Genomic DNA, 27930 nt, shown 5'->3' on the forward strand with positions numbered 1-27930 from the left:
AGAACAAGTCCCACACACAGCTAGAAGCCCAATATTTTTTCAGAGGTAGATGCAGAAAAAAATATATTCAGTTTGCAACCTGATGGAGGTCTGTATAGATGGATTAATAGAACAAGTCCCACACACAGCTAGAAGCCCAATATTTTTTCAGAGGTAGATGCAGAAAAAAATATATTTAGTTTGCAACCTGATGGAGGTCTGTATAGATGGATTAATAGAACAAGTCCCACACACAGCTAGAAGCCCAATATTTTTTCAGAGGTAGATGCAGAAAAAAATATATTCAGTTTGCAACCTGATGGAGGTCAGTATAGATGGACTAATACAACAAGTCCCACACACAGCTAGAAGCCCAATATTTTTTCAGAGGTAGATGCAGAAAAAAATATATTCAGTTTGCAACCTGATGGAGGTCTGTATAGATGGATTAATAGAACAAGTCCCACACACAGCTAGAAGCCCAATATTTTTTCAGAGGTAGTTGCAGAAAAAAATATATTCAGTTTGCAACCTGATGGAGGTCTGTATAGATGGATTAATAGAACAAGTCCCACACACAGCTAGAAGCCCAATATTTTTTCAGAGGTAGATGCAGAAAAAAATATATTCAGTTTGCAACCTGATGGAGGTCAGTATAGATGGACTAATACAACAAGTCCCACACACAGCTAGAAGCCCAATATTTTTTCAGAGGTAGATGCAGAAAAAAATATATTCAGTTTGCAACCTGATGGAGGTCTGTATAGATGGATTAATAGAACAAGTCCCACACACAGCTAGAAGCCCAATATTTTTTCAGAGCTAGATGCAGAAAAAAATATATTCAGTTTGCAACCTGATGGAGGTCTGTATAGATGGATTAATAGAACAATTCCCACACACAGCTAGAAGCCCAATATTTTTTCAGAGGTAGATGCAGAAAAAAATATATTCAGTTTGCAACCTGATGGAGGTCAGTATAGATGGACTAATACAACAAGTCCCACACACAGCTAGAAGCCCAATATTTTTTCAGAGGTAGATGCAGAAAAAAATATATTCAGTTTGCAACCTGATGGAGGTCAGTATAGATGGACTAATACAACAAGTCCCACACATAGCTAGAAGCCCAATATTTTTTCAGAGGTAGATGCAGAAAAAAATATATTCAGTTTGCAACCTGATGGAGGTCTGTATAGATGGATTAATAGAACAAGTCCCACACACAGCTAGAAGCCCAATATTTTTTCAGAGGTAGATGCAGAAAAAAATATATTCAGTTTGCAACCTGATGGAGGTCTGTATAGATGGATTAATAGAACAAGTCCCACACACAGCTAGAAGCCCAATATTTTTTCAGAGGTAGATGCAGAAAAAAATATATTCAGTTTGCAACCTGATGGAGGTCTGTATAGATGGATTAATAGAACAAGTCCCACACACAGCTAGAAGCCCAATATTTTTTCAGAGGTAGATGCAGAAAAAAATATATTCAGTTTGCAACCTGATGGAGGTCAGTATAGATGGACTAATACAACAAGTCCCACACACAGCTAGAAGCCCAATATTTTTTCAGAGGTAGATGCAGAAAAAAATATATTCAGTTTGCAACCTGATGGAGGTCAGTATAGATGGACTAATACAACAAGTCCCACACACAGCTAGAAGCCCAATATTTTTTCAGAGGTAGATGCAGAAAAAAATATATTCAGTTTGCAACCTGATGGAGGTCTGTATAGATGGATTAATAGAACAAGTCCCACACACAGCTAGAAGCCCAATATTTTTTCAGAGGTAGATGCAGAAAAAAATATATTCAGTTTGCAACCTGATGGAGGTCAGTATAGATGGACTAATACAACAAGTCCCACACACAGCTAGAAGCCCAATATTTTTTCAGAGGTAGATGCAGAAAAAAATATATTCAGTTTGCAACCTGATGGAGGTCTGTATAGATGGCTTAATAGAACAAGTCCCACACACAGCTAGAAGCCCAATATTTTTTCAGAGGTAGATGCAGAAAAAAATATATTCAGTTTGCAACCTGATGGAGGTCTGTATAGATGGATTAATAGAACAAGTCCCACACACAGCTAGAAGCCCAATATTTTTTCAGAGGTAGATGCAGAAAAAAATATATTCAGTTTGCAACCTGATGGAGGTCTGTATAGATGGATTAATAGAACAAGTCCCACACACAGCTAGAAGCCCAATATTTTTTCAGAGGTAGATGCAGAAAAAAATATATTCAGTTTGCAACCTGATGGAGGTCTGTATAGATGGATTAATAGAACAAGTCCCACACACAGCTAGAAGCCCAATATTTTTTCAGAGGTAGATGCAGAAAAAAATATATTCAGTTTGCAACCTGATGGAGGTCTGTATAGATGGATTAATAGAACAACTCCCACACACAGCTAGAAGCCCAATATTTTTTCAGAGCTAGATGCAGAAAAAAATTATATTCAATTTGCAACCTGATGGAGATCAGTATAGATGGACTAATAGAATGATGCTCTGCCCAAAAGATTTTACTTCACTAGGTGCAGTAAAAAAATTGGTATTCTATACACAGGTGGTATATCTTGCAACACAGATAGGCTACTCCACTGACTAACACACTCTGCAATAGGCCAAAAAGGATTAGCTTTGCTAGATTCAGCCAAATGCTGTGAAAAAAACTTGCACAGCACTGGCACAGACCTGCCTGGCAAAAACTGATAGGAACTGATGTAACCTAGTCCTGAAAAGGACTCCAATTACAATTAGTCTTTACTCCCACAATCTATCTATTTAAGAGCACAGACCTGCCTGATAAAAGTCGTAGGAAATGCTGTAACCTAGTCCTTAAAAGGACTGCAATCACAACTATTCCCTACTCCCAAGCTATCTGTAGATTTGTGCGAAAATTGGCTTGAAATTAACAAGGTATAGCGCACACAGCAACAGCGGTGCCGTCTAACACGCAGCTGCAGCAGTGAGAAAATGGTGGCGACGGGGAAAATGGCTTGGTCTTATAGGGCAAGGACATGTGACATACACTGCCAATGACACATGCCCTTGCTTGTGTGAAAAAAAGCACTTTGCTCCGTGTGTGCGCTGCTGATAGGCTGACAGATTGCACCTCCCCACTGCAAATGCGGGAACGAGAAAAAAAAATGGAGTTCTTCATTGTTCCTGCAGAGATCCATCCCCTTCCCCTCCCCCCACCCCGCTGTACACTCAAACTGCGTATTAACATTAATTTTCATCATTACTGAGAAAAAATCCAGTTATGATTTTGGTGCACGAACAGTTATCGAACATAACCTCGAACAGCCGTATTTTTCTCAAATTGTTCGTGTTCTCCGAACGGCTCGAACACCGCCCAAAACAGCTCGAATTTGAGATTGGCGAACAGTTCGAGTAGAACAACGCTCATCTCTAAACAGGAGATCCTGAGTTCAAATATCTGCAGTGCCTTCCTTTCATCTTCTCAGTATGAAGCTTTCTATCCTCATAGTGGGACAACATCAAATTGGCCTTTGCTAAGTCTCTGTGATAGTGCAATAGTGGGAGTAAGAATCTGTTATAAGTGCTAAAGAGGAAGAAAGATGGTCCTTTTCGAGAATGCTCTTCAAAAAATACTCGGTTTCTTAATTGCCATGACTGAGAGCGACATCTTATTCAATGCTTCTGCTGTGCGTGGAATGGAACTGAAGCTCAATGTTGTTTTGCTCAATTAACCACTTGAAATTATCGATTAGTGACTAAATCTTCCCTGGCTTTCCCGTCCTCACCAGCTTGTGATGCTGTGGTTTAGTTGGTTAAAGCGCCTGTCTAGTAAACAGGAGATCCTGAGTTCAAATCTCAACCATGCTTTCTTTTCATCTTCTCAGTATGAAGCTTTCTATCCTCATAGTGGGAAAACATCAAATTCGCCTTTGCTAAGTCTCTGTGATAGTGCAATAGAGGGAGTAAGAATCTGCTATAAGTGCTAAAGAGGAAGAAAGATGGAATCAAGCATGAAAAAAGTAAAACTAGTGGATTGTATTTTACTATTTTGAAATGCCTCCTCCTTACGTATCTGACTCTCTAAGCAAAGTTTGATAGCAGCCTTCTTGAATGGTAGAAGATTTAAACTTTCATGTTTGAAGAATTCATTGCTTGGGCAGAAAATAAAACCTTGAGCTGGAAACTTAAAAGAATCAGAAAAGAAATAGGACAGATTGAATTCAAAGCCATGCATGCATAGCTCAATCTCTTAACTGCATTGTTAATGTATCATCTTAACTACACAGCCAACTTGCCTGAATGAACATGTAGAAACCAGACGATAGAACTATAGCAGCTTTCTTGAAAGAGAAAAGAATCAACTTTCATGCTTGAAGTATACACCATTTTGCCTAAAAATGAAATCCAATCTTGTCAAAGGGAAAGAAGCAGATTATACCAACGAGGTTGGGATTCGAACCCATGCATGCAGAGCACAGTGGATTAGCAGTCCAACGCTTTAACCACTCGGCCACCTTGTATACATTACCAATTCTAAATTAGGAGGTAAGATCTCATGCGGATTTTAATCTGTCAGGGTGTTGTTACTGAAGACTGTATAAAGGCTTTTGGCAGTGTGGCCTCATCTCCTAGAGTATCTATTGTCTAACGTTAGATTAGGACAAACCTTATCAGAAATGAACCAGTGCAAAGGGTTTTAATAGGAACTTATCATTCCTAATTGTTTCTACTTTTGGCACTGCAGGGCATTCTTTCAATCTGTCTATTCTGTCTCATGACTGGGAAGCAAAACAAGTCCCAATTTCCAGCTGTGATAAAAGATGGATCATTTAATTATGGAACTTCAAATCCCAAGCCCTTGTCCTTGACACAGCTTCTATCGCATTCTGCAAATTTGTCATGGTCCTTTTCGAGAATGCTATTCAAAAATTACTCGGTTTCTTAATTGCCATGACTGAGAGCGACATCTTATTCAATGCTTCTGCTGTGCGTGGAATGGAACTGAAGCTCAATGTTGTTTTGCTCAATTAACCACTTGAAATTATCGATTAGTGACTAAATCTTCCCTGGCTTTCCCTTTCTCACCAGCTTGTGGTGCTGTGGCTTAGTTGGTTAAAGCAACTGTCTAGTAAACAGGAGATCTTGAGTTCAAATCTCAGTAGTGCCTTCTTTTCATCTTCTCAGTATGAAGCTTTCTATCCTCATAGTGGGACAACATCAAATTGGCCTTTGCTAAGTATCTGTGATAGTGCAATAGTGGGAGTAAGAATCTGCTATAAGTGCTAAAGAGGAAGAAAGATGGAATCAAGCATGAAAAAAGTAAAACCAGTTGATTATATTTTACTATTTTGAAATGCCTCCTCCTTACATATCTGACTCTCTAAGCAAAGTTTGATAGCAGCCTTCTTGAATGGTAGAAGATTTAAACTTTCATGTTTGAAGAATTCATTGCTTGGGCAGAAAATAAAACCTTGAGCTGGAAACTTAAAAGAATCAGAAAAGAAATAGGACAGATTGAATTCAAAGCCATGCATGCAACATCAAATTGGCCTTTGCTAAGTCTCTGTGATAGTGCAATAGTGGGAGTAAGAATCTGCTATAAGTGCTAAAGAGGAAGAAAGATGGAATCAAGCATGAAAAAAGTAAAACCAGTGGATTTTATTTTACTATTTTGAAATGCCTCCTCCTTACGTATCTGACTCTCTAAACAAAGTTTGATAGCAGCCTTCTTGAATGGTAGAAGATTTAAACTTTCATGTTTGAAGAATTCATTGCTTGGACAGAAAATAAAACCTTGAGCTGGAAACTTAAAAGAATCAGAAAAGAAATAGGACAGATTGAATTCAAAGCCATGCATGCAACATCAAATTGGCCTTTGCTAAGTCTCTGTGATAGTGCAATAGTGGGAGTAAGAATCTGCTATTAGTGCTAAAGAGGAAGAAAGATGGAATCAAGCATGAAAAAAGTAGAACCAGTTGATTTTATTTTACTATTTTGAAATGCCTCCTCCTTACGTATCTGACTCTCTAAGCAAAGTTTGATAGCAGCCTTCTTGAATAGTAGAAGATTTAAACTTTCATGTTTGAAGAATTCATTGCTTGGGCAGAAAATAAAACCTTGAGCTGGAAACTTAAAAGAATCAGAAAAGAAATAGGACAGATTGAATTCAAAGCCATGCATGCATAGCTCAATCTCTTAACTGCATTGTTAATGTATCATCTTAACTACGCAGCCAACTTGCCTGCATGAACATGTAGAAACCAGACGATAGTACTATAGCAGCTTTCTTGAAAGAGAAAAGAATCAACTTTCATGCTTGAAGTATACACCATTTTGCCTAAAAATGAAAGTCAATCTTGTCAAAGGGAAAGAAGCAGATTATACCAACGAGGATGGGATTCAAACCCATGCATGCAGAGCACAATGGATTAGCAGTCCAACGCTTTAACCACTCGGCCACCTTGTATACATGACCAATTCTAAATTAGGAGGTAAGATCTCATGCGGATTTTAATCTGTCAGGGTGTTGTTACTGAAGACTGTATAAAGGCTTTTGGCAGTGTGGCCTCATCTCCTAGAGTATCTATTGTCTAACGTTAGATTAGGACAAACCTTATCAGAAATGAACCAGTGCAAAGGGTTTTAATAGGAACTTATCATTCCTAATTGTTTCTACTTTTGGCACTGCAGGGCATTCTTTCAATCTGTCTATTCTGTCTCATGACTGGGAAGCAAAACAAGTCCCAATTTCCAGCTGTGATAAAAGATGGATCATTTAATTATGGAACTTCAAATCCCAAGCCCTTGTCCTTGACACAGCTTCTATCGCATTCTGCAAATTTGTCATGGTCCTTTTCGAGAATGCTATTCAAAAATTACTCGGTTTCTTAATTGCCATGACTGAGAGCGACATCTTATTCAATGCTTCTGCTGTGCGTGGAATGGAACTGAAGCTCAATGTTGTTTTGCTCAATTAACCACTTGAAATTATCGATTAGTGACTAAATCTTCCCTGGCTTTCCCTTTCTCACCAGCTTGTGGTGCTGTGGCTTAGTTGGTTAAAGCAACTGTCTAGTAAACAGGAGATCTTGAGTTCAAATCTCAGTAGTGCCTTCTTTTCATCTTCTCAGTATGAAGCTTTCTATCCTCATAGTGGGACAACATCAAATTGGCCTTTGCTAAGTATCTGTGATAGTGCAATAGTGGGAGTAAGAATCTGCTATAAGTGCTAAAGAGGAAGAAAGATGGAATCAAGCATGAAAAAAGTAAAACCAGTTGATTATATTTTACTATTTTGAAATGCCTCCTCCTTACATATCTGACTCTCTAAGCAAAGTTTGATAGCAGCCTTCTTGAATGGTAGAAGATTTAAACTTTCATGTTTGAAGAATTCATTGCTTGGGCAGAAAATAAAACCTTGAGCTGGAAACTTAAAAGAATCAGAAAAGAAATAGGACAGATTGAATTCAAAGCCATGCATGCAACATCAAATTGGCCTTTGCTAAGTCTCTGTGATAGTGCAATAGTGGGAGTAAGAATCTGCTATAAGTGCTAAAGAGGAAGAAAGATGGAATCAAGCATGAAAAAAGTAAAACCAGTGGATTTTATTTTACTATTTTGAAATGCCTCCTCCTTACGTATCTGACTCTCTAAACAAAGTTTGATAGCAGCCTTCTTGAATGGTAGAAGATTTAAACTTTCATGTTTGAAGAATTCATTGCTTGGACAGAAAATAAAACCTTGAGCTGGAAACTTAAAAGAATCAGAAAAGAAATAGGACAGATTGAATTCAAAGCCATGCATGCAACATCAAATTGGCCTTTGCTAAGTCTCTGTGATAGTGCAATAGTGGGAGTAAGAATCTGCTATTAGTGCTAAAGAGGAAGAAAGATGGAATCAAGCATGAAAAAAGTAGAACCAGTTGATTTTATTTTACTATTTTGAAATGCCTCCTCCTTACGTATCTGACTCTCTAAGCAAAGTTTGATAGCAGCCTTCTTGAATAGTAGAAGATTTAAACTTTCATGTTTGAAGAATTCATTGCTTGGGCAGAAAATAAAACCTTGAGCTGGAAACTTAAAAGAATCAGAAAAGAAATAGGACAGATTGAATTCAAAGCCATGCATGCATAGCTCAATCTCTTAACTGCATTGTTAATGTATCATCTTAACTACGCAGCCAACTTGCCTGCATGAACATGTAGAAACCAGACGATAGTACTATAGCAGCTTTCTTGAAAGAGAAAAGAATCAACTTTCATGCTTGAAGTATACACCATTTTGCCTAAAAATGAAAGTCAATCTTGTCAAAGGGAAAGAAGCAGATTATACCAACGAGGATGGGATTCAAACCCATGCATGCAGAGCACAATGGATTAGCAGTCCATCGCCTTAACCACTCGGACACCTCGTCTACATGACCAAGTTTAAATTAGGAGGTAAGATCTCATGAGGATTTTAAGCTGTCAGGGTGTTTTTGCTGAAGATTGTATAAAGGCTTTTGACAGTGTGGCCTCATCTCATCTCCTAGAGTATCTATTGTCTAAAGTTAGATTAGGACAAACCTTATCAGAAATGAACCAGTGCAAAGGGTTTTAATAGCAACTTATCAATCATTCCTAATTGTTTCTACTTTTGGCACTGCAGTGGCATTCTTTCAATCTGTCTATTCTGTCTCATGACTGGGAAGCAAAACAAGTCCCAATTTCCAGCTGTGATAAAAGATGGATCATTTAATTATGGAACTTCAAATCCCAAGCCCTTGTTCTCGATACAGCTTCTGTCGCATTCTGCAAATTTGTCATGGTCCTTTTCGAGAACGCTCTTCAAAAAATACTCGGTTTCTTAATTGCCATGACTGAGAGCGACATCTTATTCAATGCTTCTGCTGTGCGTGGAATGGAACTGAAGCTCAATGTTGTTTTGCTCAATTAACCACTTGAAATGATCGATTAGTGACTAAATCTTCCCTGGCTTTCCCGTCCTCACAAGCTTGTGGTGCTGTGGCTTAGTTGGTTAAAGCGCCTGTCTAGTAAACAGGAGATCCTGAGTTCAAATTTCAGCAGTGCCTTCTTTTCATCTTCTCAGTATGAAGCTTTCTATCCTCATAGTGGGACAACATCAAATTGGCCTTTGCTAAGTCTCTGTGATAGTGCAATAGTGGGAGTAAGAATCTGCTGTAAGTGCTAAAGAGGAAGAAAGATGGGATCAAGCATGAAAAAAGTAAAACCAGTGGATTTTATTTTACTATTTTGAAATGCCTCCTCCTTACGTATTTGACTCTCTAAGCAAAGTTTGATAGCAGCCTTCTTGAATGGTAGAAGATTTAAACTTTCATGTTTGAAGAATTCATTGCTTGGGCAGAAAATAAAACCTTGAGCTGGAAACTTAAAAGAATCAGAAAAGAAATAGGACAGATTGAATTCAATGCCATGCATGCAACATCAAATTGGCCTTTGCTAAGTCTCTGTGATAGTGCAATAGTGGGAGTAAGAATCTGCTATAAGTGCTAAAGAGGAAGAAAGATGGAATCAAGCATGAAAAAAGTAAAACCAGTGGATTTTATTTTACTATTTTGAAATGCCTCCTCCTTACGTATCTGACTCTCTAAACAAAGTTTGATAGCAGCCTTCTTGAATGGTAGAAGATTTAAACTTTCATGTTTGAAGAATTCATTGCTTGGACAGAAAATAAAACCTTGAGCTGGAAACTTAAAAGAATCAGAAAAGAAATAGGACAGATTGAATTCAAAGCCATGCATGCAACATCAAATTGGCCTTTGCTAAGTCTCTGTGATAGTGCAATAGTGGGAGTAAGAATCTGCTATTAGTGCTAAAGAGGAAGAAAGATGGAATCAAGCATGAAAAAAGTAGAACCAGTTGATTTTATTTTACTATTTTGAAATGCCTCCTCCTTACGTATCTGACTCTCTAAGCAAAGTTTGATAGCAGCCTTCTTGAATAGTAGAAGATTTAAACTTTCATGTTTGAAGAATTCATTGCTTGGGCAGAAAATAAAACCTTGAGCTGGAAACTTAGAAGAATCAGAAAAGAAATAGGACAGATTGAATTCAAAGCCATGCATGCATAGCTCAGTCTCTTAACTGCATTGTTAATGTATCATCTTAACTACGCAGCCAACTTGCCTGCATGAACATGTAAAAACCAGACGATAGTACTATAGCAGCTTTCTTGAAAGAGAAAAGAATCAACTTTCATGCTTGAAGTATACACCATTTTGCCTAAAAATGAAAGCCAATCTTGTCAAAGAGAAAGAATCAGATTATACCAACGAGGATGGGATTCGAACCCATGCATGCAGAGCACAACGGATTAGCAGTCCATCGCCTTAACCACTCGGCCACCTCGTCTACATGACCAAGTCTAAATTAGGAGGTAAGATCTCATGAGGATTTTAAGCTGTCAGGGTGTTTTTGCTGAAGATTGTATAAAGGCTTTTGACAGTGTGGCCTCATCTCATCTCCTAGAGTATCTATTGTCTAAAGTTAGATTAGGACAAACCTTATCAGAAATGAACCAGTGCAAAGGGTTTTAATAGCAACTTATCAATCATTCCTAATTGTTTCTACTTTTGGCACTGCAGTGGCATTCTTTCAATCTGTCTATTCTGTCTCATGACTGGGAAGCAAAACAAGTCCCAATTTCCAGCTGTGATAAAAGATGGATCATTTAATTATGGAACTTCAAATCCCAAGCCCTTGTTCTCGATACAGCTTCTGTCGCATTCTGCAAATTTGTCATGGTCCTTTTCGAGAATGCTCTTCAAAAAATACTCGGTTTCTTAATTGCCATGACTGAGAGCGACATCTTATTCAATGCTTCTGCTGTGCGTGGAATGGAACTGAAGCTCAATGTTGTTTTGCTCAATTAACCACTTGAAATTATCAATTAGTGACTAAATCTTCCCTGGCTTTCCCGTCCTCACCAGCTTGTGGTGCTGTGGCTTAGTTGGTTAAAGCGCCTGTCTAGTATACAGGAGATCCTGAGTTCAAATCTCAGCAGAGCCTTCTTTTCATCTTCTCAGTATGAAGCTTTCTATCCTCACAGTGGGACAACATCAAATTGGCCTTTGCTAAGTTTCTGTGATAGTGCAATAGTGGGATTAAGAATCTGCTATAAGTGCTAAAGAGGAAGAAAGATGGAATCAAGCATGAAAAAAGTAAAACCAGTGGATTTTATTTTACTATTTTGAAATGCCTCCTCCTTACGTATCTGACTCTCTAAGCAAAGATTGATAGCAGCCTTCTTGAATGGTAGAAGATTTAAACTTTCATGTTTGAAGAATTCATTGCTTGGGCAGAAAATAAAACCTTGAGCTGGAAACTTAAAAGAATCAGAAAAGAAATAGGACAGATTGAATTCAAAGCCATGCATGCAACATCAAATTGGCCTTTGCTAAGTCTCTGTGATAGTGCAATAGTGGGAGTAAGAATCTGCTATAAGTGCTAAAGAGGAAGAAAGATGGAATCAAGCATGAAAAAAGTAAAACCAGTGGATTTTATTTTACTATTTTGAAATGCCTCCTCCTTACGTATCTGACTCTCTAAACAAAGTTTGATAGCAGCCTTCTTGAATGGTAGAAGATTTAAACTTTCATGTTTGAAGAATTCATTGCTTGGACAGAAAATAAAACCTTGAGCTGGAAACTTAAAAGAATCAGAAAAGAAATAGGACAGATTGAATTCAAAGCCATGCATGCAACATGAAATTGGCCTTTGCTAAGTCTCTGTGATAGTGCAATAGTGGGAGTAAGAATCTGCTATAAGTGCTAAAGAGGAAGAAATATGGAATCAAGCATGAAAAAAGTAAAACCAGTGGATTATATTTTACTATTTTGAAATGCCTCCTCCTTACGTATCTGACTCTCTAAGCAAAGTTTGATAGCAGCCTTCTTGAATGGTAGAAGATTTAAACTTTCATGTTTGAAGAATTCATTGCTTGGGCAGAAAATAAAACCTTGAGCTGGAAACTTAGAAGAATCAGAAAAGAAATAGGACAGATTGAATTCAAAGCCATGCATGCATTGTTCAATCTCTTAACTGCATTGTTAATGTATCATCTTAACTACGCAGCCAACTTGCCTGCATGAACATGTAAAAACCAGACGATAGTACTATAGCAGCTTTCTTGAAAGAGAAAAGAATCAACTTTCATGCTTGAAGTATACACCATTTTGCCTAAAAATGAAAGCCAATCTTGTCAAAGAGAAAGAAACAGATTATATCAACGAGGATGGGATTCGAACCCATGCATGCAGAGCACAATGGATTAGCAGTCCATCGCCTTAACCACTCGGCCACCTCGTCTACATGACCAAGTCTAAATTAGGAGGTAAGATCTCATGAGGATTTTAAGCTGTCAGGGTGTTTTTGCTGAAGATTGTATAAAGGCTTTTGGCAGTGTGGCCTCATCTCATCTCCTAGAGTATCTATTGTCTAAAGTTAGATTAGGACAAACCTTATCAGAAATGAACCAGTGCAAAGGGTTTTAATAGCAACTTATCAATCATTCCTAATTGTTTCTACTTTTGGCACTGCAGCGGCATTCTTTCAATCTGTCTATTCTGTCTCATGACTGGGAAGCAAAACAAGTCCCAATTTCCAGCTGTGATAAAAGATGGATCATTTAATTATGGAACTTCAAATCCCAAGCCCTTGTTCTCGATACAGCTTCTGTCGCATTCTGCAAATTTGTCATGGTCCTTTTCGAGAATGCTCTTCAAAAAATACTCGGTTTCTTAATTGCCATGACTGAGAGCGACATCTTATTCAATGCTTCTGCTGTGCGTGGAATGGAACTGAAGCTCAATGTTGTTTTGCTCAATTAACCACTTGAAATTATCGATTAGTGACTAAATCTTCCCTGGTTTCCGTCCTCACCAGCTTGTGGTGCTGTGGCTTAGTTGGTTAAAGCGCCTGTCTAGTAAACAGGAGATTCTGAGTTCAAATCTCAGCAGTGCCTTCTTTTCATCTTCTCAGTATGAAGCTTTCTATCCTCATAGTGGGACAACATCAAATTGGCCTTTGCTAAGTCTCTGTGATAGTGCAATAGTGGGAGTAAGAATCTGCTATAAGTGCTAAAGAGGAAGAAAGATGGAATCAAGCATGAAAAAAGTAAAACCAGTGGATTTTATTTTACTATTTTGAAATGCCTCCTCCTTACGTATCTGACTCTCTAAGCAAAGTTTGATAGCAGCCTTCTTGAATGGTAGACGATTTAAACTTTCATGTTTGAAGAATTCATTGCTTGGGCAGAAAATAAAACCTTGAGCTGGAAACTTAAAAGAATCAGAAAAGAAATAGGACAGATTGAATTCAAAGCCATGCATGCATAGCTCAATCTCTTAACTGCATTGTTAATGTACCATCTTAACTACGCAGCCAACTTGCCTGCATGAACATGTAGAAAACAGACGATAGTACTATAGCAGCTTTCTTGAAAGAGAAAAGAATCAACTTTCATGCTTGAAGTATACACCATTTTGCCTAAAATGAAAGCCAATCTTATCAAATGGAAAGAAGCAGATTATACCGATGAGGATGGGACTCGAACCCATGCATGCAGAGCACAATGGATTAGCAGTCCATCGCCTTAACCACTCGGCCACCTCGTCTACATGACCAAGTCTAAATTAGGAGGTAAGATCTCATGAGGATTTTAAGCTGTCAGGGTGTTTTTGCTGAAGATTGTATAAAGGCTTTTGGCAGTGTGGCCTCATCTCATCTCCTAGAATATCTATTGTCTAAAGTTAGATTAGGACAAACTTTATCAGAAATGAACCAGTGCAAAGGGTTTTAATAGCAACTTATCAATCATTCCTAATTGTTTCTACTTTTGGCACTGCAGTGGCATTCTTTCAATCTGTCTGTTCTGTCTCATGACTGGGAAGCAAAACAAGTCCCAATTTCCAGCTGTGATAAAAGATGGATCATTTAATTATGGAACTTCAAATCCCAAGCCCTTGTTCTCGATACAGCTTCTGTCGCATTCTGCAAATTTGTCATGGTCCTTTTCGAGAATGCTCTTCAAAAAATACTCGGTTTCTTAATTGCCATGACTGAGAGCGACATTTTATTCAATGCTTCTGCTGTGCTTGGAATGGAACTGAAGCTCAATGTTGTTTTGCGCAATTAACCACTTGAAATTATCGATTAGTGACTAAATCTTCCCTGGCTTTCCCGTCCTCACCAGCTTGTGGTGCTGTGTCTTAGTTGGTTAAAGCGCCTGTCTAGTAAACAGGAGATCCTGAGTTCAAATCTCAGCAGTGCCTTCTTTTCATCTTCTCAGTATGAAGCTTTCTATCCTCATAGTGGGACAACATCAAATTGGCCTTTGCTAAGTCTCTGTGATAGTGCAATAGTGGGAGTAAGAATCTGCTGTAAGTGCTAAAGAGGAAGAAAGATGAAATCAAGCATGAAAAAAGTAAAACCAGTGGATTTTATTTTACTATTTTGAAATGCCTCCTCCTTACGTATCTGACTCTCTAAGCAAAGTTTGATAGCAGCCTTCTTGAATGGTAGAAGATTTAAACTTTCATGTTTGAAGAATTCATTGCTTGGGCAGAAAATAAAACCTTGAGCTGGAAACTTAAAAGAATCAGAAAAGAAATAGGACAGATTGAATTCAAATCCATGCATGCATAGCTCAATCTCTTAACTGCATTGTTAATGTACCATCTTAACTACGCAGCCAACTTGCCTGCATGAACATGTAGAAACCAGACGATAGTACTATAGCAGCTTTCTTGAAAGAGAAAAGAATCAACTTTCATGCTTGAAGTATACACCATTTTGCCTAAAATGAAAGCCAATCTTGTCAAATGGAAAGAAGCAGATTATACCAACGAGGATGGGATTCGAACCAATGCATGCAGAGCACAATGGATTAGCAGTCCATCGCCTTAACCACTCGGCCCCCTCGTCTACATGACCAAGTCTAAATTAGGAGATAAGATCTCATGAGGATTTTAAGCTGTCAGGGTGTTTTTGCTGAAGATTGTATAAAGGCTTTTGGCAGTGTGGCCTCATCTCATCTCCTAGAGTATCTATTGTCTAAAGTTAGATTAGGACAAACCTTATCAGAAATGAACCAGTGCAAAGGGTTTTAATAGCAACTTATCAATCATTCCTAATTGTTTCTACTTTTGGCACTGCAGTGGCATTCTTTCAATCTGTCTGTTCTGTCTCATGACTGGGAAGCAAAACAAGTCCCAATTTCCAGCTGTGATAAAAGATGGATCATTTAATTATGGAACTTCAAATCCCAAGCCCTTGTTCTCGATACAGCTTCTGTCGCATTCTGCAAATTTGTCATGGTCCTTTTCGAGAATGCTCTTCAAAAAATACTCGGTTTCTTAATTGCCATGACTGAGAGCGACATTTTATTCAATGCTTCTGCTGTGCTTGGAATGGAACTGAAGCTCAATGTTGTTTTGCGCAATTAACCACTTGAAATTATCGATTAGTGACTAAATCTTCCCTGGCTTTCCCGTCCTCACCAGCTTGTGGTGCTGTGTCTTAGTTGGTTAAAGCGCCTGTCTAGTAAACAGTAGATCCTGAGTTCAAATCTCAGCAGTGCCTTCTTTTCATCTTCTCAGTATGAAGCTTTCGATCCTCATAGTGGGACAACATCAAATTGGCCTTTGCTAAGTCTCTGTGATAGTGCAATAGTGGGAGTAAGAATCTGCTATAAGTGCTAAAGAGGAAGAAAGATGGAATCAAGCATGAAAAAAGTAAAACCAGTGGATTTTATTTTACTATTTTGAAATGCCTCCTCCTTACGTATCTGACTCTCTAAGCAAAGTTTGATAGCAGCCTTCTTGAATGGTAGAAGATTTAAACTTTCATGTTTGAAGAATTCATTGCTTGGGCAGAAAATAAAACCTTGAGCTGGAAACTTAAAAGAATCAGAAAAGAAATAGGACAGATTGAATTCAAAGCCATGCATGCATAGCTCAATCTCTTAACTGCATTGTTAATGTACCATCTTAACTACGCAGCCAACTTGCCTGCATGAACATGTAGAAACCAGACGATAGTACTATAGCAGCTTTCTTGAAAGAGAAAAGAATCAACTTTCATGCTTGAAGTATACACCATTTTGCCTAAAATGAAAGCCAATCTTGTCAAATGGAAAGAAGCAGATTATACCGACGAGGATGGGACTCGAACCCATGCATGCAGAGCACAATGGATTAGCAGTCCATCGCCTTAATCACTCGGCCACCTCGTCCACATGACCAAGTCTAAATTAGGAGGTAAGATCTCATGAGGATTTTAAGCTGTCAGGGTGTTTTTGCTGAAGGTTGTATAAAGGCTTTTGGCAGTGTGGCCTCATCTCATCTCCTAGAGTATCTATTGTCTAAAGTTAGATTAGGACAAACCTTATCAGAAATGAACCAGTGCAAAGGGTTTTAATAGCAACTTATCAATCATTCCTAATTGTTTCTACTTTTGGCACTGCAGCGGCATTCTTTCAATCTGTCTATTCTGTCTCATGACTGGGAAGCAAAACAAGTCCCAATTTCCAGCTGTGATAAAAGATGGATCATTTAATTATGGAACTTCAAATCCCAAGCCCTTGTTCTCGATACAGCTTCTGTCGCATTCTGCAAATTTGTCATGGTCCTTTTCGAGAATGCTCTTCAAAAAATACTCGGTTTCTTAATTGCCATGACTGAGAGCGACATCTTATTCAATGCTTCTGCTGTGCGTGGAATGGAACTGAAGCTCAATGTTGTTTTGCTCAATTAACCACTTGAAATTATCGATTAGTGACTAAATCTTCCCTGGCTTTCCCATCCTCACCAGCTTGCGGTGCTGTGGCTTAGTTGGTTAAAGCGCCTGTCTAGTAAACAGGAGATCCTGAGTTCAAATCTCAGCAGTGCCTTCTTTTCATCTTCTCAGTATGAAGCTTTCTATCCTCATAGTGGGACAACATCAAATTGGCCTTTGCTAAGTCTCTGTGATAGTGCAATAGTGGGAGTAAGAATCTGCTATAAGTGCTAAAGAGGAAGAAAGATGGAATCAAGCATGAAAAAAGTAAAACCAGTGGATTTTATTTTACTATTTTGAAATGCCTCCTCCTTACGTATCTGACTCTCTAAGCAAAGTTTGATAGCAGCCTTCTTGAATGGTAGAAGATATAATCTTTCATGTTTGAAGAATTCATTGCTTGGGCAGAAAATAAAACCTTGAGCTGGAAACTTAAAAGAATCAGAAAAGAAATAGGACAGATTGAATTCAAATCCATGCATGCATAGCTCAATCTCTTAACTGCATTGTTAATGTACCATCTTAACTACGCAGCCAACTTGCCTGCATGAACATGTAGAAACCAGACGATAGTACTATAGCAGCTTTCTTGAAAGAGAAAAGAATCAACTTTCATGCTTGAAGTATACACCATTTTGCCTAAAATGAAAGCCAATCTTGTCAAATGGAAAGAAGCAGATTATACCGACGAGGATGGGACTCGAACCCATGCATGCAGAGCACAATGGATTAGCAGTCCATCGCCTTAACCACTCGGCCACCTCGTCTACATGACCAAGTCTAAATTAGGAGGTAAGATCTCATGAGGATTTTAAGCTGTCAGGGTGTTTTTGCTGAAGATTGTATAAAGGCTTTTGGCAGTGTGGCCTCATCTCATCTCCTAGAATATCTATTGTCTAAAGTTAGATTAGGACAAACTTTATCAGAAATGAACCAGTGCAAAGGGTTTTAATAGCAACTTATCAATCATTCCTAATTGTTTCTACTTTTGGCACTGCAGCGGCATTCTTTCAATCTGTCTATTCTGTCTCATGACTGGGAAGCAAAACAAGTCCCAATTTCCAGCTGTGATAAAAGATGGATCATTTAATTATGGAACTTCAAATCCCAAGCCCTTGTTCTCGATACAGCTTCTGTCGCATTCTGCAAATTTGTCATGGTCCTTTTCGAGAATGCTCTTCAAAAAATACTCGGTTTCTTAATTGCCATGACTGAGAGCGACATTTTATTCAATGCTTCTGCTGTGCTTGGAATGGAACTGAAGCTCAATGTTGTTTTGCTCAATTAACCACTTGAAATTATCGATTAGTGACTAAATCTTCCCTGGCTTTCCCGTCCTCACCAGCTTGCGGTGCTGTGGCTTAGTTGGTTAAGGCGCCTGTCTAGTAAACAGGAGATCCTGAGTTCAAATCTCAGCAGTGCCTTCTTTTCATCTTCTCAGTATGAAGCTTTCTATCCTCATAGTGGGACAACATCAAATTGGCCTTTGCTAAGTCTCTGTGATAGTGCAATAGTGGGAGTAAGAATCTGCTATAAGTGCTAAAGAGGAAGAAAGATGGAATCAAGAATGAAAAAAGTAAAACCAGTGGATTTTATTTTACTATTTTGAAATGCCTCCTCCTTACGTATCTGACTCTCTAAGCAAAGTTTGATAGCAGCCTTCTTGAATGGTAGAAGATATAATCTTTCATGTTTGAAGAATTCATTGCTTGGGCAGAAAATAAAACCTTGAGCTGGAAACTTAAAAGAATCAGAAAAGAAATAGGACAGATTGAATTCAAATCCATGCATGCATAGCTCAATCTCTTAACTGCATTGTTAATGTACCATCTTAACTACGCAGCCAACTTGCCTGCATGAACATGTAGAAACCAGACGATAGTACTATAGCAGCTTTCTTGAAAGAGAAAAGAATCAACTTTCATGCTTGAAGTATACACCATTTTGCCTAAAATGAAAGCCAATCTTGTCAAATGGAAAGAAGCAGATTATACCGACGAGGATGGGACTCGAACCCATGCATGCAGAGCACAATGGATTAGCAGTCTATCGCCTTAACCACTCGGCCACCTCGTCTACATGACCAAGTCTAAATTAGGAGGTAAGATCTCATGAGGATATTAAGCTGTCAGGGTGTTTTTGCTGAAGATTGTATAAAGGCTTTTGGCAGTGTGGCCTCATCTCATCTCCTAGAATATCTATTGTCTAAAGTTAGATTAGGACAAACTTTATCAGAAATTAACCAGTGCAAAGGGTTTTAATAGCAACTTATCAATCATTCCTAATTGTTTCTACTTTTGGCACTGCAGCGGCATTCTTTCAATCTGTCTATTCTGTCTCATGACTGGGAAGCAAAACAAGTCCCAATTTCCAGCTGTGATAAAAGATGGATCATTTAATTATGGAACTTCAAATCCCAAGCCCTTGTTCTCGATACAGCTTCTGTCGCATTCTGCAAATTTGTCATGGTCCTTTTCGAGAATGCTCTTCAAAAAATACTCGGTTTCTTAATTGCCATGACTGAGAGCGACATTTTATTCAATGCTTCTGCTGTGCTTGGAATGGAACTGAAGCTCAATGTTGTTTTGCGCAATTAACCACTTGAAATTATCGATTAGTGAATAAATCTTCCCTGGCTTTCCCATCCTCACCAGCTTGTGGTGCTGTGTCTTAGTTGGTTAAAGTGCCTGTCTAGTAAACAGGAGATCCTGAGTTCAAATCTCAGCAGTGCCTTCTTTTCATCTTCTCACTATGAAGCTTTCTATCCTCATAGTGGGACAACATCAAATTGGCCTTTGCTAAGTCTCTGTGATAGTGCAATAGTGGGAGTAAGAATCTGCTATAAGTGCTAAAGAGGAAGAAAGATGGAATCAAGCATGAAAAAAGTAAAACCAGTGGATTTTATTTTACTATTTTGAAATGCCTCCTCCTTACGTATCTGACTCTCTAAGCAAAGTTTGATAGCAGCCTTCTTGAATGGTAGAAGATTTAAACTTTCATGTTTGAAGAATTCATTGCTTGGGCAGAAAATAAAACCTTGAGCTGGAAACTTAAAAGAATCAGAAAAGAAATAGGACAGATTGAATTCAAAGCCATGCATGCATAGCTCAATCTCTTAACTGCATTGTTAATGTACCATCTTAACTACGCAGCCAACTTGCCTGCATGAACATGTAGAAACCAGACGATAGTACTATAGCAGCTTTCTTGAAAGAGAAAAGAATCAACTTTCATGCTTGAAGTATACACCATTTTGCCTAAAATGAAAGCCAATCTTGTCAAATGGAAAGAAGCAGATTATACCGACGAGGATGGGACTCGAACCCATGCATGCAGAGCACAATGGATTAGCAGTCCATCGCCTTAACCACTCGGCCACCTCGTCTACATGACCAAGTCTAAATTAGGAGGTAAGATCTCATGAGGATTTTAAGCTGTCAGGGTGTTTTTGCTGAAGATTGTATAAAGGCTTTTGGCAGTGTGGCCTCATCTCATCTCCTAGAGTATCTATTGTCTAAAGTTAGATTAGGACAAACCTTATCAGAAATGAACCAGTGCAAAGGGTTTTAATAGCAACTTATCAATCATTCCTAATTGTTTCTACTTTTGGCACTGCAGCGGCATTCTTTCAATCTGTCTATTCTGTCTCATGACTGGGAAGCAAAACAAGTCCCAATTTCCAGCTGTGATAAAAGATGGATCATTTAATTATGGAACTTCAAATTCCAAGCCCTTGTTCTCGATACAGCTTCTGTCGCATTCTGCAAATTTGTCATGGTCCTTTTCGAGAATGCTCTTCAAAAAATACTCGGTTTCTTAATTGCCATGACTGAGAGCGACATCTTATTCAATGCTTCTGCTGTGCGTGGAATGGAACTGAAGCTCAATGTTGTTTTGCTCAATTAACCACTTGAAATTATCGATTAGTGACTAAATCTTCCCTGGCTTTCCCGTCCTCACCAGCTTGTGGTGCTGTGGCTTAGTTGGTTAAAGCGCCTGTCTAGTAAACAGGAGATCCTGAGTTCAAATCTCAGCAGTGCCTTCTTTTCATCTTCTCAGTATGAAGCTTTCTATCCTCATAGTGGGACAACATCAAATTGGCCTTTGCTAAGTCTCTGTGATAGTGCAATAGTGGGAGTAAGAATCTGCTATAAGTGCTAAAGAGGAAGAAAGATGGAATCAAGAATGAAAAAAGTAAAACCAGTGGATTTTATTTTACTATTTTGAAATGCCTCCTCCTTACGTATCTGACTCTCTAAGCAAAGTTTGATAGCAGCCTTCTTGAATGGTAGAAGATATAATCTTTCATGTTTGAACAATTCATTGCTTGGGCAGAAAATAAAACCTTGAGCTGGAAACTTAAAAGAATCAGAAAAGAAATAGGACAGATTGAATTCAAATCCATGCATGCATAGCTCAATCTCTTAACTGCATTGTTAATGTACCATCTTAACTACGCAGCCAACTTGCCTGCATGAACATGTAGAAACCAGACGATAGTACTATAGCAGCTTTCTTGAAAGAGAAAAGAATCAACTTTCATGCTTGAAGTATACACCATTTTGCCTAAAATGAAAGCCAATCTTGTCAAATGGAAAGAAGCAGATTATACCGACGAGGATGGGACTAGAACCCATGCATGCAGAGCACAATGGATTAGCAGTCCATCGCCTTAACCACTCGGCCACCTCGTCTACATGACCAAGTCTAAATTAGGAGGTAAGATCTCATGAGGATTTTAAGCTGTCAGGGTGTTTTTGCTGAAGATTGTATAAAGGCTTTTGGCAGTGTGGCCTCATCTCATCTCCTAGAATATCTATTGTCTAAAGTTAGATTAGGACAAACTTTATCAGAAATGAACCAGTGCAAAGGGTTTTAATAGCAACTTATCAATCATTCCTAATTGTTTCTACTTTTGGCACTGCAGCGGCATTCTTTCAATCTGTCTATTCTGTCTCATGACTGGGAAGCAAAACAAGTCCCAATTTCCAGCTGTGATAAAAGATGGATCATTTAATTATGGAACTTCAAATCCCAAGCCCTTGTTCTCGATACAGCTTCTGTCGCATTCTGCAAATTTGTCATGGTCCTTTTCGAGAATGCTCTTCAAAAAATACTCGGTTTCTTAATTGCCATGACTGAGAGCGACATCTTATTCAATGCTTCTGCTGTGCGTGGAATGGAACTGAAGCTCAATGTTGTTTTGCTCAATTAACCACTTGAAATTATCGATTAGTGACTAAATCTTCCCTGGCTTTCCCATCCTCACCAGCTTGCGGTGCTGTGTCTTAGTTGGTTAAAGTGCCTGTCTAGTAAACAGGAGATCCTGAGTTCAAATCTCAGCAGTGCCTTCTTTTCATCTTCTCACTATGAAGCTTTCTATCCTCATAGTGGGACAACATCAAATTGGCCTTTGCTAAGTCTCTGTGATAGTGCAATAGTGGGAGTAAGAATCTGCTATAAGTGCTAAAGAGGAAGAAAGATGGAATCAAGAATGAAAAAAGTAAAACCAGTGGATTTTATTTTACTATTTTGAAATGCCTCCTCCTTACGTATCTGACTCTCTAAGCAAAGTTTGATAGCAGCCTTCTTGAATGGTAGAAGATATAATCTTTCGTGTTTGAAGAATTCATTGCTTGGGCAGAAAATAAAACCTTGAGCTGGAAACTTAAAAGAATCAGAAAAGAAATAGGACAGATTGAATTCAAATCCATGCATGCATAGCTCAATCTCTTAACTGCATTGTTAATGTACCATCTTAACTACGCAGCCAACTTGCCTGCATGAACATGTAGAAACCAGACGATAGTACTATAGCAGCTTTCTTGAAAGAGAAAAGAATCAACTTTCATGCTTGAAGTATACACCATTTTGCCTAAAATGAAAGCCAATCTTGTCAAATGGAAAGAAGCAGATTATACCGATGAGGATGGGACTCGAACCCATGCATGCAGAGCACAATGGATTAGCAGTCCATCGCCTTAACCACTCGGCCACCTCGTCTACATGACAAAGTCTAAATTAGGAGGTAAGATCTCATGAGGATTTTAAGCTGTCAGGGTGTTTTTGCTGAAGATTGTATAAAGGCTTTTGGCAGTGTGGCCTCATCTCATCTCCTAGAGTATCTATTGTCTGAAGTTAGATTAGGACAAACCTTATCAGAAATGAACCAGTGCAAAGGGTTTTAATAGCAACTTATCAATCATTCCTAATTGTTTCTACTTTTGGCACTGCAGCGGCATTCTTTCAATCTGTCTGTTCTGTCTCATGACTGGGAAGCAAAACAAGTCCCAATTTCCAGCTGTGATAAAAGATGGATCATTTAATTATGGAACTTCAAATCCCAAGCCCTTGTTCTCGATACAGCTTCTGTCGCATTCTGCAAATTTGTCATGGTCCTTTTCGAGAATGCTCTTCAAAAAATACTCTGTTTCTTAATTGCCATGACTGAGAGCGACATTTTATTCAATGCTTCTGCTGTGCTTGGAATGGAACTGAAGCTCAATGTTGTTTTGCGCAATTAACCACTTGAAATTATCGATTAGTGACTAAATCTTCCCTGGCTTTCCCGTCCTCACCAGCTTGTGGTGCTGTGTCTTAGTTGCTTAAAGCCCCTGTCTAGTAAACAGGAGATGCTGAGTTCAAATCTCAGCAGTGCCTTCTTTTCATCTTCTCACTATGAAGCTTTCTATCCTCATAGTGGGACAACATCAAATTGGCCTTTGCTAAGTCTCTGTGATAGTGCAATAGTGGGAGTAAGAATCTGCTATAAGTGCTAAAGAGGAAGAAAGATGGAATCAAGCATGAAAAAAGTAAAACCAGTGGATTTTATTTTACTATTTTGAAATGCCTCCTCCTTACGTATCTGACTCTCTAAGCAAAGTTTGATAGCAGCCTTCTTGAATGGTAGAAGATTTAAACTTTCATGTTTGAAGAATTCATTGCTTGGGCAGAAAATAAAACCTTGAGCTGGAAACTTAAAAGAATCAGAAAAGAAATAGGACAGATTGAATTCAAAGCCATGCATGCATAGCTCAATCTCTTAACTGCATTGTTAATGTACCATCTTAACTACGCAGCCAACTTGCCTGCATGAACATGTAGAAACCAGACGATAGTACTATAGCAGCTTTCTTGAAAGAGAAAAGAATCAACTTTCATGCTTGAAGTATACACCATTTTGCCTAAAATGAAAGCCAATCTTGTCAAATGGAAAGAAGCAGATTATACCGACGAGGATGGGACTCGAACCCATGCATGCAGAGCACAATGGATTAGCAGTCCATCGCCTTAACCACTCGGCCACCTCGTCTACATGACCAAGTCTAAATTAGGAGGTAAGATCTCATGAGGATTTTAAGCTGTCAGGGTGTTTTTGCTGAAGATTGTATAAAGGCTTTTGGCAGTGTGGCCTCATCTCATCTCCTAGAGTATCTATTGTCTAAAGTTAGATTAGGACAAACCTTATCAGAAATGAACCAGTGCAAAGGGTTTTAATAGCAACTTATCAATCATTCCTAATTGTTTCTACTTTTGGCACTGCAGCGGCATTCTTTCAATCTGTCTATTCTGTCTCATGACTGGGAAGCAAAACAAGTCCCAATTTCCAGCTGTGATAAAAGATGGATCATTTAATTATGGAACTTCAAATCCCAAGCCCTTGTTCTCGATACAGCTTCTGTCGCATTCTGCAAATTTGTCATGGTCCTTTTCGAGAATGCTCTTCAAAAAATACTCGGTTTCTTAATTGCCATGACTGAGAGCGACATCTTATTCAATGCTTCTGCTGTGCGTGGAATGGAACTGAAGCTCAATGTTGTTTTGCTCAATTAACCACTTGAAATTATCGATTAGTGACTAAATCTTCCCTGGCTTTCCCGTCCTCACCAGCTTGCGGTGCTGTGGCTTAGTTGGTTAAAGCGCCTGTCTAGTAAACAGGAGATCCTGAGTTCAAATCTCAGCAGTGCCTTCTTTTCATCTTCTCAGTATGAAGCTTTCTATCCTCATAGTGGGACAACATCAAATTGGAAGAAAGATGGAATCAAGCATGAAAAAAGTAAAACCAGTGGGTTTTATTTTACTATTTTGAAATGCCTCCTCCTTACGTATCTGACTCTCTAAGCAAAGTTTGATAGCAGCCTTCTTGAATGGTAGAAGATTTAAACTTTCATGTTTGAAGAATTCATTGCTTGGGCAGAAAATAAAACCTTGAGCTGGAAACTTAAAAGAATCAGAAAAGAAATAGGACAGATTGAATTCAAAGCCATGCATGCATAGCTCAATCTCTTAACTGCATTGTTAATGTACCATCTTAACTACGCAGCCAACTTGCCTGCATGAACATGTAGAAACCAGACGATAGTACTATAGCAGCTTTCTTGAAAGAGAAAAGAATCAACTTTCATGCTTGAAGTATACACCATTTTGCCTAAAATGAAAGCCAATCTTGTCAAATGGAAAGAAGCAGATTATACTGATGGGGATGGGATTCAAACCCATGCATGCAGAGCACAATGGATTAGCAGTCCATCGCCTTAACCACTCGGCCCCCTCGTCTACATGACAAAGTTAAAATTAGGAGGTAAGATCTCATGAGGATTTTAAGCTGTCAGGGTGTTTTTGCTGAAGATTGTATAAAGGCTTTTGGCAGTGTGGCCTCATCTCATCTCCTAGAGTATCTATTGTCTAAAGTTAGATTAGGACAAACCTTATCAGAAATGAACCAGTGCAAAGGGTTTTAATAGCAACTTATCAATCATTCCTAATTGTTTCTTCTTTTGGCACTGCAGTGGCATTCTTTCAATCTGTCTATTCTGTCTCATGACTGGGAAGCAAAACAAGTCCCAATTTCCAGCTGTGATAAAAGATGGATCATTTAATTATGGAACTTCAAATCCCAAGCCCTTGTTCTCGATACAGCTTCTGTCGCATTCTGCAAATTTGTCATGGTCCTTTTCGAGAATGCTCTACAAAAAATACTCGGTTTCTTAATTATCATGACTGAGAGCGACATCTTATTCAATGCTTCTGCTGTGCGTGGAATGGAACTGAAGCTCAATGTTGTTTTGCTCAATTAACCACTTGAAATTATCGATTAGTGACAAAATTTTCCCTGGCTTTCCCGTCCTCACCAGCTTGTGGTGCTGTGGCTTAGTTGGTTAAAGTGCCTGTCTAGTAAACAGGAGATCCTGAATTCAAATCTCAGCAGTGCCTTCTTTTCATCTTCTCAGTATGAAGCTTTCCATCCTCATAGTGGGACAACATCAAATTGGCCTTTGCTAAGTCTCTGTGATAGTGCAATAGTGGGAGTAAGAATCTGCTATAAGTGCTAAAGAGGAAGAAATATGGAATCAAGCATGAAAAAAGTAAAACCAGTGGATTTTATTTTACTATTTTGAAATTCCTCCTCCTTACGTATCTGACTCTCTAAGCAAAGTTTGATAGCAGCCTTCTTGAATGGTAGAAGATTTAAACTTTCATGTTTGAAGAATTCATTGCTTGGGCAGAAAATAAAACCTTGAGCTGGAAACTTAAAAGAATCAGAAAAGAAATAGGACAGATTGAATTCAAAGCCATGCATGCATAGCTCAATCTCTTAACTGCATTGTTAATGTATCATCTTAACTATGCAGCCAACTTGCCTGCATGAACATGTAGAAACCAGACGATAGTACTATAGCAGCTTTCTTGAAAGAGAAAAGAATCAACTTTCATGCTTGAAGTATACACCATTTTGCCTAAAAATGAAAGCCAATCTTGTCAAAGTGAAAGAAGCAGATTATACCGATGAGGATGGGATTCAAACCCATGCATGCAGAGCACAATGGATTAGCAGTCCATCGCCTTAACCACTCGGCCCCCTCGTCTACATGACCAAGTTAAAATTAGGAGGTAAGATCTCATGAGGATTTTAAGCTGTCAGGGTGTTTTTGCTGAAGATTGTATAAAGGCTTTTGGCAGTGTGGCCTCATCTCATCTCCTAGAGTATCTATTGTCTAAAGTTAGATTAGGACAAACCTTATCAGAAATGAACCAGTGCAAAGGGTTTTAATAGCAACTTATCAATCATTCCTAATTGTTTCTACTTTTGGCACTGCAGTGGCATTCTTTCAATCTGTCTATTCTGTCTCATGACTGGGAAGCAAAACAAGTCCCAATTTCCAGCTGTGATAAAAGATGGATCATTTAATTATGGAACTTCAAATCCCAAGCCCTTGTTCTCGATACAGCTTCTGTCGCATTCTGCAAATTTGTCATGGTCCTTTTCGAGAATGCTCTACAAAAAATACTCGGTTTCTTAATTGCCATGACTGAGAGCGATATCTTATTCAATGCTTCTGCTGTGCGTGGAATGGAACTGAAGCTCAATGTTGTTTTGCTCAATTAACCACTTGAAATTATCGATTAGTGACAAAATTTTCCCTGGCTTTCCCGTCCTCACCAGCTTGTGGTGCTGTGGCTTAGGTGGTTAAAGTGCCTGTCTAGTAAACAGGAGATCCTGAGTTCAAATCTCAGCAGTGCCTTCTTTTCATCTTCTCAGTATGAAGCTTTCCATCCTCATAGTGGGACAACATCAAATTGGCCTTTGCTAAGTCTCTGTGATAGTGCAATAGTGGGAGTAAGAATCTGCTATAAGTGCTAAAGAGGAAGAAATATGGAATCAAGCATGAAAAAAGTAAAACCAGTGAACTTTATTTTACTATTTTGAAATGCCTCCTCCTTACGTATCTGACTCTCTAAGCAAAGTTTGATAGCAGCCTTCTTGAATGGTAGAAGATTTAAACTTTCATGTTTGAAGAATTCATTGCTTGGGCAGAAAATAAAACCTTGAGCTGGAAACTTAAAAGAATCAGAAAAGAAATAGGACAGATTGAATTCAAAGCCATGCATGCATAGCTCAATCTCTTAACTGCATTGTTAATGTATCATCTTAACTATGCAGCCAACTTGCCTGCATGAACATGTAGAAACCAGACGATAGTACTATAGCAGCTTTCTTGAAAGAGAAAAGAATCAACTTTCATGCTTGAAGTATACACCATTTTGCCTAAAAATGAAAGCCAATCTTGTCAAAGTGAAAGAAGCAGATTATACCGATGAGGATGGGATTCAAACCCATGCATGCAGAGCACAATGGATTAGCAGTCCATCGCCTTAACCACTCGG

General features: G+C 38.6%; 25 non-coding genes across 25 annotated transcripts; 14 read left to right on the plus strand and 11 right to left on the minus strand.

Annotated features, from left to right (window-relative positions):
• Positions 1-5066: 5066 nt before the first annotated feature.
• TRNAT-AGU (transfer RNA threonine (anticodon AGU)) lies at positions 5067-5140 on the plus strand. The gene has a single exon. It is a non-coding gene; the product is annotated as a tRNA-Thr (tRNA).
• Positions 5141-7012: 1872 nt separating this feature from the next.
• On the plus strand, positions 7013-7086 carry TRNAT-AGU (transfer RNA threonine (anticodon AGU)). The gene has a single exon. It is a non-coding gene; the product is annotated as a tRNA-Thr (tRNA).
• Positions 7087-8303: 1217 nt separating this feature from the next.
• On the minus strand, positions 8304-8385 carry TRNAS-GCU (transfer RNA serine (anticodon GCU)). Its single transcript has one exon. It is a non-coding gene; the product is annotated as a tRNA-Ser (tRNA).
• A 583-nt stretch (positions 8386-8968) lies between these two features.
• TRNAT-AGU (transfer RNA threonine (anticodon AGU)) lies at positions 8969-9042 on the plus strand. Its single transcript has one exon. It is a non-coding gene; the product is annotated as a tRNA-Thr (tRNA).
• Positions 9043-10259: 1217 nt separating this feature from the next.
• Positions 10260-10341, minus strand: TRNAS-GCU (transfer RNA serine (anticodon GCU)). Its single transcript has one exon. It is a non-coding gene; the product is annotated as a tRNA-Ser (tRNA).
• Positions 10342-10924: 583 nt separating this feature from the next.
• Positions 10925-10998, plus strand: TRNAT-AGU (transfer RNA threonine (anticodon AGU)). The gene has a single exon. It is a non-coding gene; the product is annotated as a tRNA-Thr (tRNA).
• A 1217-nt stretch (positions 10999-12215) lies between these two features.
• TRNAS-GCU (transfer RNA serine (anticodon GCU)) lies at positions 12216-12297 on the minus strand. The gene has a single exon. It is a non-coding gene; the product is annotated as a tRNA-Ser (tRNA).
• A 581-nt stretch (positions 12298-12878) lies between these two features.
• Positions 12879-12952, plus strand: TRNAT-AGU (transfer RNA threonine (anticodon AGU)). The gene has a single exon. It is a non-coding gene; the product is annotated as a tRNA-Thr (tRNA).
• Positions 12953-13522: 570 nt separating this feature from the next.
• Positions 13523-13604, minus strand: TRNAS-GCU (transfer RNA serine (anticodon GCU)). Its single transcript has one exon. It is a non-coding gene; the product is annotated as a tRNA-Ser (tRNA).
• A 583-nt stretch (positions 13605-14187) lies between these two features.
• On the plus strand, positions 14188-14261 carry TRNAT-AGU (transfer RNA threonine (anticodon AGU)). Its single transcript has one exon. It is a non-coding gene; the product is annotated as a tRNA-Thr (tRNA).
• Positions 14262-16140: 1879 nt separating this feature from the next.
• Positions 16141-16222, minus strand: TRNAS-GCU (transfer RNA serine (anticodon GCU)). Its single transcript has one exon. It is a non-coding gene; the product is annotated as a tRNA-Ser (tRNA).
• Positions 16223-16805: 583 nt separating this feature from the next.
• Positions 16806-16879, plus strand: TRNAT-AGU (transfer RNA threonine (anticodon AGU)). Its single transcript has one exon. It is a non-coding gene; the product is annotated as a tRNA-Thr (tRNA).
• A 570-nt stretch (positions 16880-17449) lies between these two features.
• TRNAS-GCU (transfer RNA serine (anticodon GCU)) lies at positions 17450-17531 on the minus strand. The gene has a single exon. It is a non-coding gene; the product is annotated as a tRNA-Ser (tRNA).
• A 583-nt stretch (positions 17532-18114) lies between these two features.
• On the plus strand, positions 18115-18188 carry TRNAT-AGU (transfer RNA threonine (anticodon AGU)). Its single transcript has one exon. It is a non-coding gene; the product is annotated as a tRNA-Thr (tRNA).
• A 570-nt stretch (positions 18189-18758) lies between these two features.
• Positions 18759-18840, minus strand: TRNAS-GCU (transfer RNA serine (anticodon GCU)). The gene has a single exon. It is a non-coding gene; the product is annotated as a tRNA-Ser (tRNA).
• Positions 18841-19423: 583 nt separating this feature from the next.
• TRNAT-AGU (transfer RNA threonine (anticodon AGU)) lies at positions 19424-19497 on the plus strand. The gene has a single exon. It is a non-coding gene; the product is annotated as a tRNA-Thr (tRNA).
• A 570-nt stretch (positions 19498-20067) lies between these two features.
• On the minus strand, positions 20068-20149 carry TRNAS-GCU (transfer RNA serine (anticodon GCU)). The gene has a single exon. It is a non-coding gene; the product is annotated as a tRNA-Ser (tRNA).
• A 583-nt stretch (positions 20150-20732) lies between these two features.
• Positions 20733-20806, plus strand: TRNAT-AGU (transfer RNA threonine (anticodon AGU)). The gene has a single exon. It is a non-coding gene; the product is annotated as a tRNA-Thr (tRNA).
• A 570-nt stretch (positions 20807-21376) lies between these two features.
• TRNAS-GCU (transfer RNA serine (anticodon GCU)) lies at positions 21377-21458 on the minus strand. The gene has a single exon. It is a non-coding gene; the product is annotated as a tRNA-Ser (tRNA).
• A 583-nt stretch (positions 21459-22041) lies between these two features.
• On the plus strand, positions 22042-22115 carry TRNAT-AGU (transfer RNA threonine (anticodon AGU)). Its single transcript has one exon. It is a non-coding gene; the product is annotated as a tRNA-Thr (tRNA).
• A 570-nt stretch (positions 22116-22685) lies between these two features.
• On the minus strand, positions 22686-22767 carry TRNAS-GCU (transfer RNA serine (anticodon GCU)). Its single transcript has one exon. It is a non-coding gene; the product is annotated as a tRNA-Ser (tRNA).
• A 1227-nt stretch (positions 22768-23994) lies between these two features.
• Positions 23995-24076, minus strand: TRNAS-GCU (transfer RNA serine (anticodon GCU)). The gene has a single exon. It is a non-coding gene; the product is annotated as a tRNA-Ser (tRNA).
• A 583-nt stretch (positions 24077-24659) lies between these two features.
• Positions 24660-24733, plus strand: TRNAT-AGU (transfer RNA threonine (anticodon AGU)). The gene has a single exon. It is a non-coding gene; the product is annotated as a tRNA-Thr (tRNA).
• Positions 24734-25903: 1170 nt separating this feature from the next.
• On the plus strand, positions 25904-25977 carry TRNAT-AGU (transfer RNA threonine (anticodon AGU)). The gene has a single exon. It is a non-coding gene; the product is annotated as a tRNA-Thr (tRNA).
• A 1236-nt stretch (positions 25978-27213) lies between these two features.
• TRNAT-AGU (transfer RNA threonine (anticodon AGU)) lies at positions 27214-27287 on the plus strand. The gene has a single exon. It is a non-coding gene; the product is annotated as a tRNA-Thr (tRNA).
• The last annotated feature ends 643 nt before the right edge of the window (positions 27288-27930 follow it).

Source organism: Phyllobates terribilis, unplaced genomic scaffold (assembly GCF_046119375.1).
Source record: "Phyllobates terribilis strain yellow unplaced genomic scaffold, ASM4611937v1 Scaffold_9__5_contigs__length_417890890, whole genome shotgun sequence".
Classification (NCBI taxonomy): Eukaryota; Metazoa; Chordata; class Amphibia; order Anura; family Dendrobatidae; genus Phyllobates; species Phyllobates terribilis.